The 15192-nt window shown below is 50.2% G+C and overlaps 1 protein-coding gene across 10 annotated transcripts in view; it reads left to right on the top strand.

Annotated features, from left to right (window-relative positions):
* The first annotated feature begins 3062 nt into the window (after positions 1–3062).
* Positions 3063–15192, top strand: part of MICAL2 (microtubule associated monooxygenase, calponin and LIM domain containing 2) — a 231702-nt gene continuing 219572 nt past the window's right edge. For all 10 annotated transcript variants that reach the window (XM_053560668.1, XM_053560664.1, XM_053560667.1 and 7 more), the window contains exon 1: positions 3063–3195. The gene's annotated coding sequence lies outside the window, so the exon portion shown is untranslated. The remainder of the gene's footprint in view (positions 3196–15192) is intronic.

The following is a 15192-nucleotide window of genomic DNA, read 5'->3' as shown; positions in this document are numbered from 1 at the left end:
TTTGTTGGCCTTTTGGGGAAGAAGCCTGTGAGAACCATACTTGCTGTTTTTCCTTTCCCTGGAAAATATGGAAGTGAAGACAAGGTCCTGAGCTCACTGCAATGCTTTTCCCTGCCATTCAGACACCTGGAAAGGCACCCTGCCTTCACTACAGAAAACTTCCCCATTGGGAATCCACTTAGTTCAACTCTGACCTTTCTTCAAGCATATTGCTAGGCTGGAAATAAAAGGAAGCCAGATCTGCAGCCCCCACAGATCTTTCAGGATGCCATCAGGTGGATAACTGCTGACGCCAAAACGAATGTCGGCGGCACCAGCTGGAGCCCCTCAGAGGAAGGCGGGCATGGTGCTGCGGAGGCCATCGCTCCCGTCTGAGATGGAGATATTTTTAGGGATGAATCTGGGTGTTCCTTCTCCTCCTCCCTCTGATGCTAAGTGGCCATCTGCATCTCCCAGACAACCTCCACAAGCAGCACCCTGGAAAAGTGGCCTGGGAAGAGGTGGTTATTAAATATAGACTATTGAGCTGCTGAGTGTGCCTGGTACACGCTAAGAGCCAAAAAGGGGCATTGCAGACCTGGAACCCCCAACTCACTCTGTAACCCTCACAAGAACCTTTCTCTCTCTGAGCCTCCATTTATTCATTTTTTAAATCTGTTAAATAAGTAACTAGGTAAATATTTTCTCTAGGGTTTACCTAAACATTGCAGCATGACCTTCTCTTTGAAGAGCTGAGCTGGATAAGCACCCAGGCACACTCATGGTCCACCAGGTCAACCTATGGTGACTGCTTTGTCCGGTGGAAGGGGGTTGTGACATCCTGAACCCATTCCTCTCCTCCCCCAGGGAGAATGCCTGAAAGGGTGGCTTGTGTGAGGTGGGGAGAAGCTCTGGCCACTGGCTCAAGACATCACCAGGCTTCTTTCCCTTCATGCAGTTAGCCCCCTCAGTCCCTAGCTTGCCCTACATCCAAAAAAGAACTCATGTCTTTGCCCTCAGATCCACCCAGCAAAGGTCTTTCTTTTCTCAGCCCCCTGAGTTAGAAACGTTGGGAGTAGGTAGGAGAGGAGAGGCAGAGGTTCTGGGAATGCATTGGTAAGTTCTAAGTTTAGAGTTGCTGAAACTTCTGTGCTGAGCAATGCTATTTCTGCTAAACTTGGTGGTCCACAGTATTTCTTAAATAGTGTTGGGTTGTTTTAATCTGAAGGGAGAACACTGTGCTATAGGTGAGGTGATGGCAATTGTAAAAGAAAAAAAATAAAAGTAATAAAGAATACAGCTCCCATAGCAGTGTGTACTTCTGATCGTTCATGTGCTGTGTCAGAAGTTACATGAGTGCAGGAACCATATTTAGTTCACAGTAGGGTTTGCTAAATGAATGAATGACTCTGTCTCCATCTCCATCCTCAACATGGTGTCTTAGGCTCAGGCTGGTAGCAAGAGCTTTATATCCAGTGCAGTCAAGCTGGGGGCAGAGTAATGTTGTTTCTGGAAGCTCCTCACTGTCTTGGGTTTCCTATATCATTCCACAAATAAGGTCAGGCCATCCTAGAAGGGTCCCCTCTTCCTTACAGTGCCCATGCCTGAATTCAACAGAATGTCTAGATCAACTGGAAGTGTGTCAAGCCCAGTGCAGTTCTTTCAGGGATAGACTTGACCTGGCCAGGGCTCCAGTGGCATGAGGAGGGCTGTAGAGGCCCCAGCACATAGAGGTTAGGCATGTAGATTCTGGAATCAGATAGATGTGAGCTCAAGTGCAGGCTCTGCTACTTACTAACCATGGGACCTCGACAAGTTGCTTTACCTCACTGATCTCAGTTTCCACATCTATAAAAGGGACTGATAATAAAACGAGAGACTGTGGGGTGAGCACTCCATCAGTGGCCATCACAGGCAGAGTTCCATCACAGTGGAGTGCGTCCCTGCTGACCAAGGTCTTGAAAACTGAGCATGGACAGATTAAGCTGGAAAATTCATCCGTGGGAAGCTGATTGACTTCTGAGCATGCCAAGAGAGCTTCCAGGTAGGACAGCCCTGGAAAAACCCAAAAGGCCAAAACAAGCTCCAGGTTTGAGGGGCAAACTGTTCTGTGTGCACTTGCCTGGCAAGGGAATGTGGTCTCTCCAGAAGGTGGGCTGGTGCTGGGGAGATTCCAACAGCCTGGAGCCACACAATTCTGTTTCTTGCTGCCCAAGCCTGCCTGCTTCCCTCCTCCTGGCTCGGCTCAGTTCCGAGGACATTTTTTGGTGCTTACATTGGGCCAAGCCCGTTGATGGGCTCTGGGTTCTAAATGTGTCAGACATAGCTCCTGCTCATGGCGATCCCTGTTTCCCGATCACTGGCTACCAGAGCAGGGGGTTACAGTATTTATAGTTTGCACATATTCCTCACTGGCCGGCACATTCGCTGTGGTCTGTGCATGGTGCTCTCTGGGGCAATGAGGAGCACGGGCGACCGGAAATGTGGGCAGAGCAGAGATGAAGGTAGCTGTCCCACAGCCAAGAGAGGAGGGTGTCTGGGTGATCTGACCAAGGTAACTAACACAGGTGGTCTGCACCACGGCCCCTCTCTCCACCAGCTTTATCCTAAGCAAAGCCAGGCCTGGTGAGGAGAAGATCCTATCAGTTTCAGGGCAGATCACTGAAGCTCAGGGTGGTCAAGAAGACAGGCAAGGAGGGCGGTTCACAGGGCGCATACAGTTCCCATATCTAAAAGGGGACGCTGGGACTCAGCTGCCTGGGTCAGGGAGCGTCAGGCCCAGCCTTCGCCGACTCCCTTGACACCAGCATAGCAACACCAGGATTTTCATCTCCCAGCGTCACTACGTCCCTCTCCCATGGCCCCTCGGCTGGTCTCCGACCTGCGCAGGTCCGGGTCGGAGCGCCTGGCAGCTCCCTGCGCCCTGGGCCGGGCTACAACCCACGTGCGCCGGCGGCAGGCGGCGGTGACAGCCGGCCCCGCGGGGGCGGGGCGGACTCCACGCTGCGCTGTCATTGGCCGCGCCGCCGACCGGGGCGTTTCCCAGCGCGATCCGCCGCGCCGAGCAGAACAGCAGGCGCTCGGCCGACTCAGCCTGCGCTGGGCAGCCTCGCTCGCTCCCGGGTCAGCAAGCTGCTCGCGGGGTCCGATCGCTAAGCCCGTGGCCGAGGCGGAGGCAGACGCCGACCCCGCGCCCAGCGGTCCGCGCCACCTTCGGTAAGGCGGGGGCGACTTCGGGCTCTGGGGAGGGCGGCGGGTCAGCGGCCGCGGGTGGAGACCGTGCCAGCTCAGGCTGGACTCTGCGCCCTGCTCGGCCCCTGGGAGGGTCAGGTGCGGCGGCAGCATCAGCCACTTCAAACCTACCACGCGGGGCGCACGGGGAGCAGGTAGAGCTGCTGAAAAGCCCAGAGCGGCGCTGGTCATTCTCTGAACCAATTAGAAGGCGATAAAAGTATCTCCCCGGCACCCTGAACTACCGCTTACTCTGTCCGCCCCAACGACCAAACCCCGCGATTCCAAGCCTAGAAAATCCCAGAATGTCAACACGGAGTGGGAGTGAAGCACCAGTAGTGGCCGCCTGTTAGTGGGCAGAAGACCATCCCCAAACTTTGCTTCCCAGGATTTGGACTCTGCGCCTTTCGCGTCCTTCCCCAGCTCTTCACTGGGCGCCCCGTTCCCCCCTCCCTTAGTCCCCTCCCTCCTTAATAACAGGAAGTTAAGTTGGGCCAAATGTCAGTGGCCTGGCTGGCTGCTGGCTGAGACCGAGTCCGAGGCCGTGGCCGTGGCGGTGGTCCGAGGGGCTGCAAAGCTGCTCCTTGCGTCGCGCTCCCCCGGGACCAGGAGCACCCCCACCCGGGCGAACGCGCCGCGATTGCCTGGCTGGCGCCGAGGAGAGTGAGGTCTTGCTCGCAGCCTATGCCACCACTGCCAGGGCGCGAGCAGGTGGGGTTGATTTTCTAAAAGGCCAGACTCACCGACAGAAGGGCAATGGCCTTTACTGGATGGGGAAGAGTGGTGTTGAAACCAGAGCAAATGCGTGCCCCTTCCACGTTGTTTATTCTGGGGACTGGCCTCTTAAAGCAGAAAGACTTTTATTTGGAAGCAATGCTGTCCCACCCCCACCCCCCAATCCCCACCTGACCTGCAGGGATGTGCAGGTCCCTTTGCTGTCAGCCTGCTCACTGATTGTGGTGAAGGATGACGCTCCTGTGCTGGGGAGTCCAAAGCCAGCAGGATGTTGACCCGGAGATGTTAGCTTGCCCGGGCTCCCTGGCACCTGCACCACCACTGTCCCCCGTGTCACCTCACCTTCCCCCACCAGTCCCCAAGAACAGTGGACCCAACAAGTGGGCCACAGTGTCTAGGGAAGCACAGTCCGGTCTTCTGGAGACTCCTGCTGCACCAAGAGCGCGCCATTTTCAGGCAGACAGAGACAGATTTATTAAGTGCCTGCTGGGCAGCCCTTGTTTTGTTTTGTGGTACTTTTGCAGCCAATTTCATGGTGACTCCAAAAACTGAGAGTTTTGCCCTCCTCATTTTAGAGATGCAGAAATAGGCTTATGTAGGGTAAGTGCCCAAGATCACGTAGCAGGTGTCTGAGGCAGTCCAGAGCTCTTCCTGCAGCCTGTGGCTGTGGGAAATGACCAGCTGAACGCAGGATCATGAACCCCTGAGTGCTGACTAGGGCCTCCTGGCCTCTGAAAGGTTCTGTCAACCAGCATTTCAGGGGATGCTTCTTTGGCAAAACGGTGGAACTGTTCAACCTGAAAATCCTTTATCAACCCTATCTTCTAGTCAAGGTGGTGGGGAGTGTTGGCTGTGTTGTGATGGGAGGGATTAACTGCTGGTGTCTGGGTGCTATCTGGGGGGGAAGCCTGCTGCCACCATTGCCTGGGCCTCGCCTCTGAGAGTTGGCTTCTGGAATAGCCTAGGAGGACGATGTTAGCTGAAATAACCTCAACTTTTGGACTAATTCTAGTTTTGTGGGATTTTTTTTTTATGAAGGGCAGGTGTTGGGGTATACTAGTTATGGTTGTGGGGTAATTAAAATCCACCGTCTTAACTACTTTTATAAAAATATAGCATAACTTTTATCCCTCCCCCCTTCCTTCTTTAGACCCAAGGCTCTGGCTTTTCTGTTTATCCCCTCTTCCAAAAGAAAATCATGATTAGCCTGATACTAACCAATTATACTTTAGTATAAACGAGCTTATGGACCATGGCTGGTTGTGGCTGTAGCCATTGGAGGCCCATTCCCAGGAGCAGCGAGGAGCAGCAGATACTATCTGATATTGGAGTGTGTCTCTATTCTCTCCACCCATGTTCATACCCTCACCTGAGTTTGCCTCCTAGCCACAGGCCTGCCCTTTTACTCCTCACTGCCAAAGAGTAGAGGGCCCGCCTTCTTGGTGAAAAGCCTTGGTGCTAGACGGGTGGGATGTGATATGGGTACAAGAAGGTTTGGGCTGTACACTGCTAATCTTAAAAGTCCTCTGAGGGCTAATGGTTTCTGTTCTTCAAAGAGCTAGGCAAGAGAATAATGTTCATTATGCTGAGGCTTTTCGTTCTTTATATCATTATTTTTCCATATTAGCCCTCTGAAGAAGTAGGCTGGTTGTCCCCATTTTACAGATGAGGAAACTGAGACTCAGAGGGGTTACAATTTGCCCCCAACACACAGCTAGTGAACGACCAAGCTTGGATTCCTACCTCTGTCCATGTGAGTTGGATCTGTGTGCAGGGACCTAAATGCTATGGGAGGCAAGAAAGCCTTGTGGCTATCCTCTGAACTCTGGAGACTTGGTATGTACATCTCCTCTGCCATATAGTGCAGTCTCCAAAAGTCCCTCTTATCGACGGTTTCAATTACAATCAACTTTGGTCTGAAATATTGTAGTCTTTCAAGAGAGCGAGAGACCACATTCATATAACTTTTATCACAGTATTTGGTTATAATTGTTCTATTTTATAATCAGTGTTGTTAACATCTTACTGCGCCTAATATATAAATTAAACTTTATCCTATGTCTGGTGTGTATAGAAAAAAACACAGTATATATAAGGTTCAGTACTATCTGAGGTTTCAGGCTTCCACTGAGGGTTTTAGAACATACCAACCTCAGATAAGAGGAGACTATTGTACTTATTACTCCTCACCTTAAATTGTAATTATTTGTGAACTTGTCTTCTCACCCCACTATGAAATGGCATTTAACATGCTCATAAACTTGGCAGATTTATTTTCTGGTTCTCATGAATCCTCCTTGCTCTTCCTTCTGTATTCCCTTAGCTTTTCATGTATCTCCATTAGGGTATCTGCCATGATGTATAGCAGTCTTCTAACAAAAAATATTCTGAACATTTTCAAACACACTAAAACAGAATAGTATAATGGATCCTATATACTCCTTACCCAGCTTCCACAGTTATCAAGGCCATGCCAGACTGATTTCCTATCTCTTTCTCTCTGCCTCTGTTCCTTTTTCAAAGCAAATCTCTAATGTCATGTCATTTTGCCCCTATGCTAATCCAGGATGCATCCCTTTTAGAAAAGACATTCTCTTGCATAACCACACTGCCATATTGCATGGAACAGAATCAGCAGCAGATACCCTTGATCATCCCAGAAACGACCTTGATCATTGGATGGTTCAAATCAGTCTCCAATCTCTGTGCTGTATTTGGTTATTAGTCCTTTTATACCTGTTTTAATCTGGCAAAGACACCCCCCATCCCTTAATCACCAATTTCCCCTTGTTTAGACAGCCTATCTCCTGCACTAGAGAGTGGCCCCTTGAGAGTAGAGTCTGCTTCTGTGTGTGTCCGGGACAGAGTACGGGCTCAGTGAGCATCTGTCCGGTTGTGTCATAGTCGCTCAGGAAATGTGTTCTGAATGAATGAACACTATTGTGGGTTCATATGACTTAGATAAGAGGTTTAAAAAAAAGATGACTTGCTCTCGTGCGGATGTTTCCTCGGCGAGCGTCAGTCTGTAAACATCCTGAGATAATAGGAGAACTATTTGCTGCGCTCGTCCTTGCTGCGCTAGTTTGTGGTGGGAAGCCTAGCCAGCTGCGCTTGTGCCCTGATCAGCAACTGGCCTCCCGAGATCACATGTGGAGCTGACGGGGACTGAGGTCATTTCTGTCTAAGCATGAATTCCACTACAGTAATGACCAAGTGACGACTCAGGCATGTGGCTCCGGGCTTGGTGAAGATCGCTGCATGTTTTTTGGGCAATGCTTCTTGCCTTGTGCCTTCAAGAGCCTCGTCTCACCTCCCTCAGGCTGGGACCAATGGTGTACACTTTCTCAAATTGCTATTCCTCTGCCCCTGGGGCAGATCGTGGCGGAAAACGAACATACATGAGCTGTAAGCATCTTGCCTGAATTTGTTCGGCAGAGATAGCATCACCACTGGCACCTTTGTGAGCAACCAAATGAAGGTAACCAGATGTTCAGGAGGGAAGAGAGAGATGTGCTTGCTTCTCTTGACAGTGAACTTCACATCTGGTTTACTTGCCAGATCTGTTTAGGCGGCCAGGCACGTTGGTAGATGTCTTTTTGCCCACCCAGGAAAGGCCCTTCCTCCCCTGCGAACAGCCCTCAAACTAAAAAGTTTGTTTTTCTTTTGTTGTCTTTAAAAAAAAATAAATGCAATCATTTTAATTGGAATGAGAAGAAAAATCATGTGATCATCTACACAGATGGCAACAAAATGCAGAACCCATTTCTGATACATAAGACATTTAGAAAATGGACATGTTTTCAGGATGACAAAGTCAAAAGCCAGCATTTAATTTAACAGAGACATAGTGAGTGCCTTGCGTGCAAACCAGGGAAAAGACACAGATGACCACTATCTTCACTTCCGCTTGGTATTGCGTTTAGCCGGTGCACTCAGACACTGTTAGAGAGGTGAGAATTAGAAAGGAAGAGGTGAATTATTGATTTTTGGTATTTTTTGTTTGTCTAATTTTATTTTTTAAATTGCCATTTAAAAAAAAAAAAAACAAAGCCTTTTCCACTAGGAGGAAACATAATACAATTTTAAGTTTTTCTCTCTGGATAGCAGTGCTAGAGTTTTGTTTTTTTTTTTCTTTATCTTTTACTTTTTACTATATTTTCCAAAATTTTTATAGTAAAAGTATTTTTTATAATAGAAAATTCAAATACTTATTTTTCTCCTCTTAAAAAAGAATATTCCCTTCAACTGATGTGTAGTGGGTAGACAAAATTAAACACATAATGGGGTATAGTTATATGTGCAGGTAAAGCCACAGACTTGCTTTGATTATTATTTTCATGATGAACATAACCGATTCTCTGAAAGTTAGAAAATGAAGCCAGCTGGGGTTTAGGAGATGAGAAGATAGGAAACCCGTGTAGCTTTACCCTCTTTTCTATTCTTCCTCCTTCCTTGCCATTTTCAAAGTGAAACCTTTTTAATGTTAGGCTGTCAATTTTGATATTTTATTCAGGGAGGCTGAGCTATCAGAAGACAAAATAACACACTGTGTTCAAAAAAGGCAGGCAGGGCAAAGTAGCAGCCTCCAGTGGCCTGTCTCATCTTCTGAGGAAGGTGCCTGATGACCAGACACTCAGCTCACTTCACTTCGGGGTGCCCTGGCTCCTCCCTCCCCCACCCTCCCCACAGGTAGAAGCAGGGCTGGTCTAGGCTGATAAGGCTCCTCCTTTCTAAGGCTCTGATCACATGGCCTCAGAAATTCAGCGCTGGTAGGCAGCACAGACCTTTCATTCACAAACAAACCTTCATTGCAGATTGGGTTAACCTGGGGTCTGATTCTGAGGTGCTTCTTTTCTTTGACAGCTGTAGAAGAGTGTCCATCCCTACATCTCAAATGAATGGGATACACCTTTTGTGATGACCAGGTACATATTGTTTCTTAAATGTGATTACAATGGACTTGTCTGTGCATCTAGACATTACTACAGTTCACAGGAAAACGGTCTCATCGCAGTGGTGTCTTGCAGGGAGCTGTGTGTATGAAGATAGTGCTGGTATTTTTAGGGTTGGGATTTTGTTGTTGTTGTTGTTTGGGATTCATTGAGGGTACAAAGAATGAGGTTACACTGATTGGGGTTGTTAGGTAAAGGCCCTCTTGTAATTATGTCCCACATCGAAGAGGTGTGCCATACACGTGACCCTCCATCCCCTCTCCCCGCTCCCTCATTCCCGTATCCCACCCCTTGTATTAGATCATCTACTGCCTTCGTGTTGGAATTGAGTACCTTGGATTCTTGCTTCTCCATTCTCATGATGCTTTCCTAAGAGGAATGTGTTCCACTTCCATCCAGGGTAATACAAAAAATGTAGTCTCCATCTTTTTTGAAGGCTGACTGGTATTCTGAGGTATACATATACCACAGCTTGTTAATCCAATCTTGGGTTGGGGTTTCTCTCCCCTTAGGGTCAGGGTAATTTCCTGCCACCTTGCTCCCCACCTCCCAGTGGCTATCCTGATAGCTTGTGGCACCTGCACTCCTTACAAGCCTTGGTTGAAATTCTTTTGGTAAAACAGAGAGGTAAGAGCAGGCGTCAGAACAGCAGCTGTACTTCCTGTTGGTCTGGGACTCGGGTTTTTCTCTGCCACTGAGCAGGAGCGGATGTCCGGTGCAGATGCCCTTTTTGCTGGCAGCAAGGGGAGGGCAACAAGGAGTTGGACAGTGGCCCTATGTCCTTGGGCTACTGCAACAGCAGGTGTGTGGGCTGTTTGCAGCCCCGAGGTTCTGACATACCCAGCACAGGAGGTGGAAGAGGGAGTGGGAGTCTGAGAACACCCTGGATTGACCTTGCCTTTGTAGTATCAACGCATTGAGGCGCAGAAACTACTTCTTTGCTCTCATAACTCTAAATGGCTGGCCTTGGCCCCTTGTCTGAGTACGGACTGAATCTGGTGAAGATTTGCAGGATTTCAGGATATTTCCTCCAACTTTGTGTTGAAAGTCAGGAGAAAGAGGTACAGGGGAGGATGAAGAAATTCATGGAAGGAAGTCATGTGGACCTTTGATTGCTAAAGAGAGCCATTTTAGTGAAAGAGAATGGGTTTAGGGTCTGCCAGGGACATGGTGCTGACTTCTCTGCTGGTCAACTTTTACCAGAGGGGCAGAAGGGCATCACGGGGCTGTGTCTAGAGTTCAGGGTGCTGCCTGCTCCATTAGCAGGACAGCTGGGATATTTTGCATAATTTGATGCAAAGATGCTAAGAGTCAAGATAAAGGGGGTATCTGGTAGCCAGATGAAAGGAATAGCAGAAGAGAAGGGCAGGCCGGGAGATCAGGAAGACCTGTTCCAGCACTGCCAGGGAGAGGATTCAGTCAAAATCTTTCCTGAGGGGATGTCCTGTGAGGCTTGTACAGTTGGGGCGTCAGGGAGGCCACTTGCTTGGAGATGTAAAGCATTGCTGTTGTGAGGAAAGAGGAGGCACTGCACAAAACCTCAGATGCTTCTAAATTCCAGGGTTGCCCCAGCCAAGGAACCAGAAGTTTTGGCATGGTCCAGGTTGGATGAGTCTATTAACTTGTACCTGACATCTTGAGATTTCTTAACATGTCACTCACCTTCACATACACACAACTATTTACCCATACATATGTACACAGACATGGTACTCAGCTTCACATACACACATGGGCGCCTGGTACTGACCTTCACATACACACATGGGTGCCTAATGTTCATCTTCACATACACACATGGGTTCCTGGTACTGATCTTCACATACACACATGGGCACCTGGTACTCGCCTTCACAGACACACATGGGCGCCTGGTACTCGCCTTCACAGACACACATGGGCGCCTGGTACTCGCCTTCACAGACACACATGGGTTCCTGGTACTGACCTTCACATACACACATGGGCGCCTGCTACTCGCCTTCACAGACACACATGGGCGCCTGGTACTCGCCTTCACAGACACACATGGGCACCTGGTACTCGCCTTCACAGACACACATGGGTTCCTGGTACTGACCTTCACATACACACATGGGCACCTGGTACTCGCCTTCACAGACACACATGGGCGCCTGGTACTCGCCTTCGCAGACACACATGGGCGCCTGGTACTCGCCTTCACAGACACACATGGGCGCCTGGTACTCGCCTTCACAGACACACATGGGTTCCTGGTACTGACCTTCACATACACACATGGGCGCCTGCTACTCGCCTTCACAGACACACATGGGCGCCTGGTACTCGCCTTCACAGACACACATGGGCACCTGGTACTCGCCTTCACAGACACACATGGGTTCCTGGTACTGACCTTCACATACACACATGGGCACCTGGTACTCGCCTTCACAGACACACATGGGCGCCTGGTACTCGCCTTCGCAGACACACATGGGCGCCTGGTACTTGCCTTCACAGACACACATGGGCGCCTGGTACTCACCTTCGCAGACACACATGGGCGCCTGGTACTCGCCTTCACATACACACATGGGCGCCTGGTACTCGCCTTCACAGACACACATGGGTGCCTGGTACTCGCCTTCACAGACACACATGGGTGCCTGGCACTGACCTTCACAGACACACATGGGTGCCTGGTACTGACCTTCACAGACACACATGGGCGCCTGGTACTGACCTTCATATACACACATGGGTGCCTGTTATTCACCTTCACGGACACACATGGGTGTATGGTACTGACCTTCACATACACACATGGGTGCCTGGTACTCACTTTTACATACACACATGGGGGCCTGTTACTCACCTTCACATATACACACGGGCGCCTGGTACTCACCTTCACATACATACATGGGGGCCTGGCACTCACCTTCACAGACACACATGGGCTCCTAGTACTCACCTTCACAGACACGCATGGGGGCCTCTTATTCACCTTCACATACACACATGGGCGCCTGGCACTGACCTTCACAGACACGCATAGGCGCCTGGTACTCACCTTCACATATACACATGAGCGCCTGGCACTGACCTTCACAGACATGCATAGGCGCCTGGTACTCACCCTCACAGACACACATGGGTGCCTGGTACTCACCTTTAGAGACACACATGGGTGCCTGGTACTCACCTTTAGAGACACACATGGGCGCCTGGTACTCACCCTCACAGACACACATGGGTGCCTGGTACTCACCTTTAGAGACACACATGGGTGCCTGGTACTCACCTTTAGAGACACACATGGGCGCCTGGTACTCACCCTCACAGACACACATGGGTGCCTGGTACTCACCTTTAGAGACACACATGGGTGCCTGGTACTCACCTTCACAGACACACATGGGTGCCTGGTACTCACCTTTAGAGATACACATGGGTGCCTGGTACTCACCTTTAGAGACACACATGGGCGCCTGGTACTCACCCTCACAGACACACATGGGTGCCTGGTACTCACCTTTAGAGACACACATGGGCGCCTGGTACTCACCTTCACAGACACACATGGGTGCCTGGTACTCACCTTTAGAGACACACATGGGTGCCTGGTACTCACCTTTAGAGACACACATGGGCGCCTGGTACTCACCCTCACAGACACACATGGGTGCCTGGTACTCACCTTTAGAGACACACATGGGCGCCTGGTCCTCACCCTCACAGACACACATGGGCGCCTGGTACTCAACCTTTAGAGACACACATGGGCGCCTGGCCCTCACCTTCACAGACACACAGAGGTAAATGGTACTCACCTCACATACATGGGTGCCTGGTACTCACCCTACTAACGCTCACATACATACATAGATGCATGGTGCTCACTCCACACACACATGTCCGTGCACGTACCCCCCACACTTACATAGATGCATGGTAAATATTCACTTAGTCCAGAGGGAATTCTGTGAAATGGGTGTCTCCCTTCCTCCCTGTCTCACAGCCCTCAGTTCTCATCTCTTCAGCAGTCACTACCCACAGTCCCCTGTGGATACTTCCAGACTTAGGCTAGTCATATTCTGGTGCTGGTTTTCCCCTTTGCTCTTCTCAGGCCTCCTGGGAAGTGACCTGGATGTGAAGAAACAGGCGCACAGGGCCACGAAGACCAGCCATTATTTCAGTTGGCCAAGGCCTTTCTATTTCCTCCTCCACCAACTTTGCCAGCTCTTTCCTTTAGGAATCCATTTATGCTGGGTTTGTGGGCTCAGACAGTTTGGGTGCTGAGAAGAAACCTCAGGGGCTCATTATAGATGCAGGTGATGGAGGCAAAACCCACCAACCAAAGTGCTACGTCGTGCTGGGATTCTAAATCTAGCCATGAGGCCTTGGGCAAGATAATGAGCCTAGTATTCTCGCCTATAAGTAGGAGGTAATTATGCCTTTCTCTGAGATTGATTTGGAGATGCAATCAAAATATTTGGAAGTGCTTTGTACAGGTGCACACCATCAAGTGTCAGTTTTTTTCCTCTCATCAGGAGTGACCCATTTCCAGAATGATTGACACTGGTATGGAATGCTCTGGAAACCCTCTTAGGTAGGGTCCTAGTTTCTATTTCCCTGCAGAAGGCAGCCAGTTCTCCACTTTGCTCAGGTGTTCTCTGCCCCACCACCCCCTCCTGTTGTGGGGAGCCGGGCTCCACCCCGCCCACCTAGCCTCTTGATGTCACCTCCCTCCTGCCCTTCAACCCCTGCAGCCCTCCTCCTCTGGGCTCCGGGTCCTCTCATCCCGCTGGTGAGCAGGATGCTGTCGGTGCCCGCAGGGCACTCTGGGCTGTTGATGGCTGCTTTCCTGGGGCATTTATGTTGTCTGTCTTCAGCAGCTCCTAGCAGATGTCTGTTTATTGCTGAAACTTCATCTTCGGCATGAGAGGAAAGAAGCTATTTTTAAAGATCTTTAATTGGCGTGGCTGCACAATACAGCTTAGATTGCCTCCAAGTTTAATTCTTCATCACTCTTGTGCTGTGCCCATTATGAAACCCTTCCCATCTAGGTGGAGAGATCTTATCTGTCCTGATTTGAGAGCAGCACTTAACTTTAGCAGGCAGTTGTGATCTCTTAAGAAGGTAGGCCAGGGAAGTGAAGACGAAGACAACCAGCTGACTTTTTTTCCCAAGCTGAGACTGATGTCGTGAATGAGAGTAGCATTTCTGTGCCCTTAGAACCCAATACCCTCCCCCCACTGCCCTTCCTTCCATTGGCAGCCGGTGAGGCCCGCGTTCACGCAGAGCTCCCTTTGGACTCAGGTGGGGCTTGAGGAGAGGAGGGAGTGGAACCGGGCTGGTTTCACATGACGCTGACCTCCCAGGAGGGAGGAGGAGGCAGACAGCATGAGTCACGGGACCTTGGGATGTCAGGTTGGGTGGGTCATCTGGTTTTCATCCCTGCCACCTCTTCTTACCTATGGAGAAACTAGGCTCAGAAGCTTCTTAATGCTGAGTGGAAGCCAGAGAAGTGTGTTCCTTGGTCCAGGTCACCCAGCCAGGCCAAAGTCAAGGCTCCGCTCTCTGCACCATTTGCCACCAGGTTGTGGCGCTTGCTCGTCTTGCAACCTTCCTACCCCCTCTTCCAACAAAGAATTCTTTGAATTTAGGAAATGTGCTCTGTGGCACTAGCAAACTTTGGGCTCAAGATCTTTACTTATCAAAAATACCTCCCCCAGAACCTTGGGGCTCAGAATTCTCACTTTTGGTTTCAGTCTTTGTCTGCAGAGGGCCTTTGTTAAAAGTATAGAATTTAACTGGGAAGGATGTGTGTGGACGGAGAAGAGTTTATCTCTGATAAGTTGTCAGCTGAGGGCTGAATGTTGAGAGAATGGACTGTGGGACCCTGGGTCTGAGTGGAGTCAGCTGGGAATAGGTGGAGGAGGGAATCCCTAAATGGAGTGCGGAGGGGCATGGGAGAGCTGTAGGCCAAGGCTCACCGCTCAGTGAGCAGCTGTTGCTCTGGGGGCCATGTGATGACTGATGGAAGCTGAGCACTCTTCTAACTTGCGGAGGGAGGTGCATTGGACAGGCCCACTGATGCCTGTGCCCAGATAGCATATGGAATGTCCACAGAGTCGCCCATTGAGGGGATCAAGGGTGACTACTGGAGGAGGTAGAGCTTGTTGGTTGGGCCTTGGAAGTTAGATAGGATTTCCATAGGCAGAGGTGGGCAAAGGTCCTGTCACAAAGAGATGTGGGGATTGTTCGGGGTGGCACCTGGCCGAGGTGTGGGGCTGGAATTGGGTAGGCTCTGAGGTGTGGAGGGCTC

This window comes from Nycticebus coucang, chromosome 14 (assembly GCF_027406575.1).
Source record: "Nycticebus coucang isolate mNycCou1 chromosome 14, mNycCou1.pri, whole genome shotgun sequence".
NCBI lineage: Eukaryota > Metazoa > Chordata > Mammalia > Primates > Lorisidae > Nycticebus > Nycticebus coucang.
This window is presented reverse-complemented; position numbering and strand designations above follow the sequence as displayed.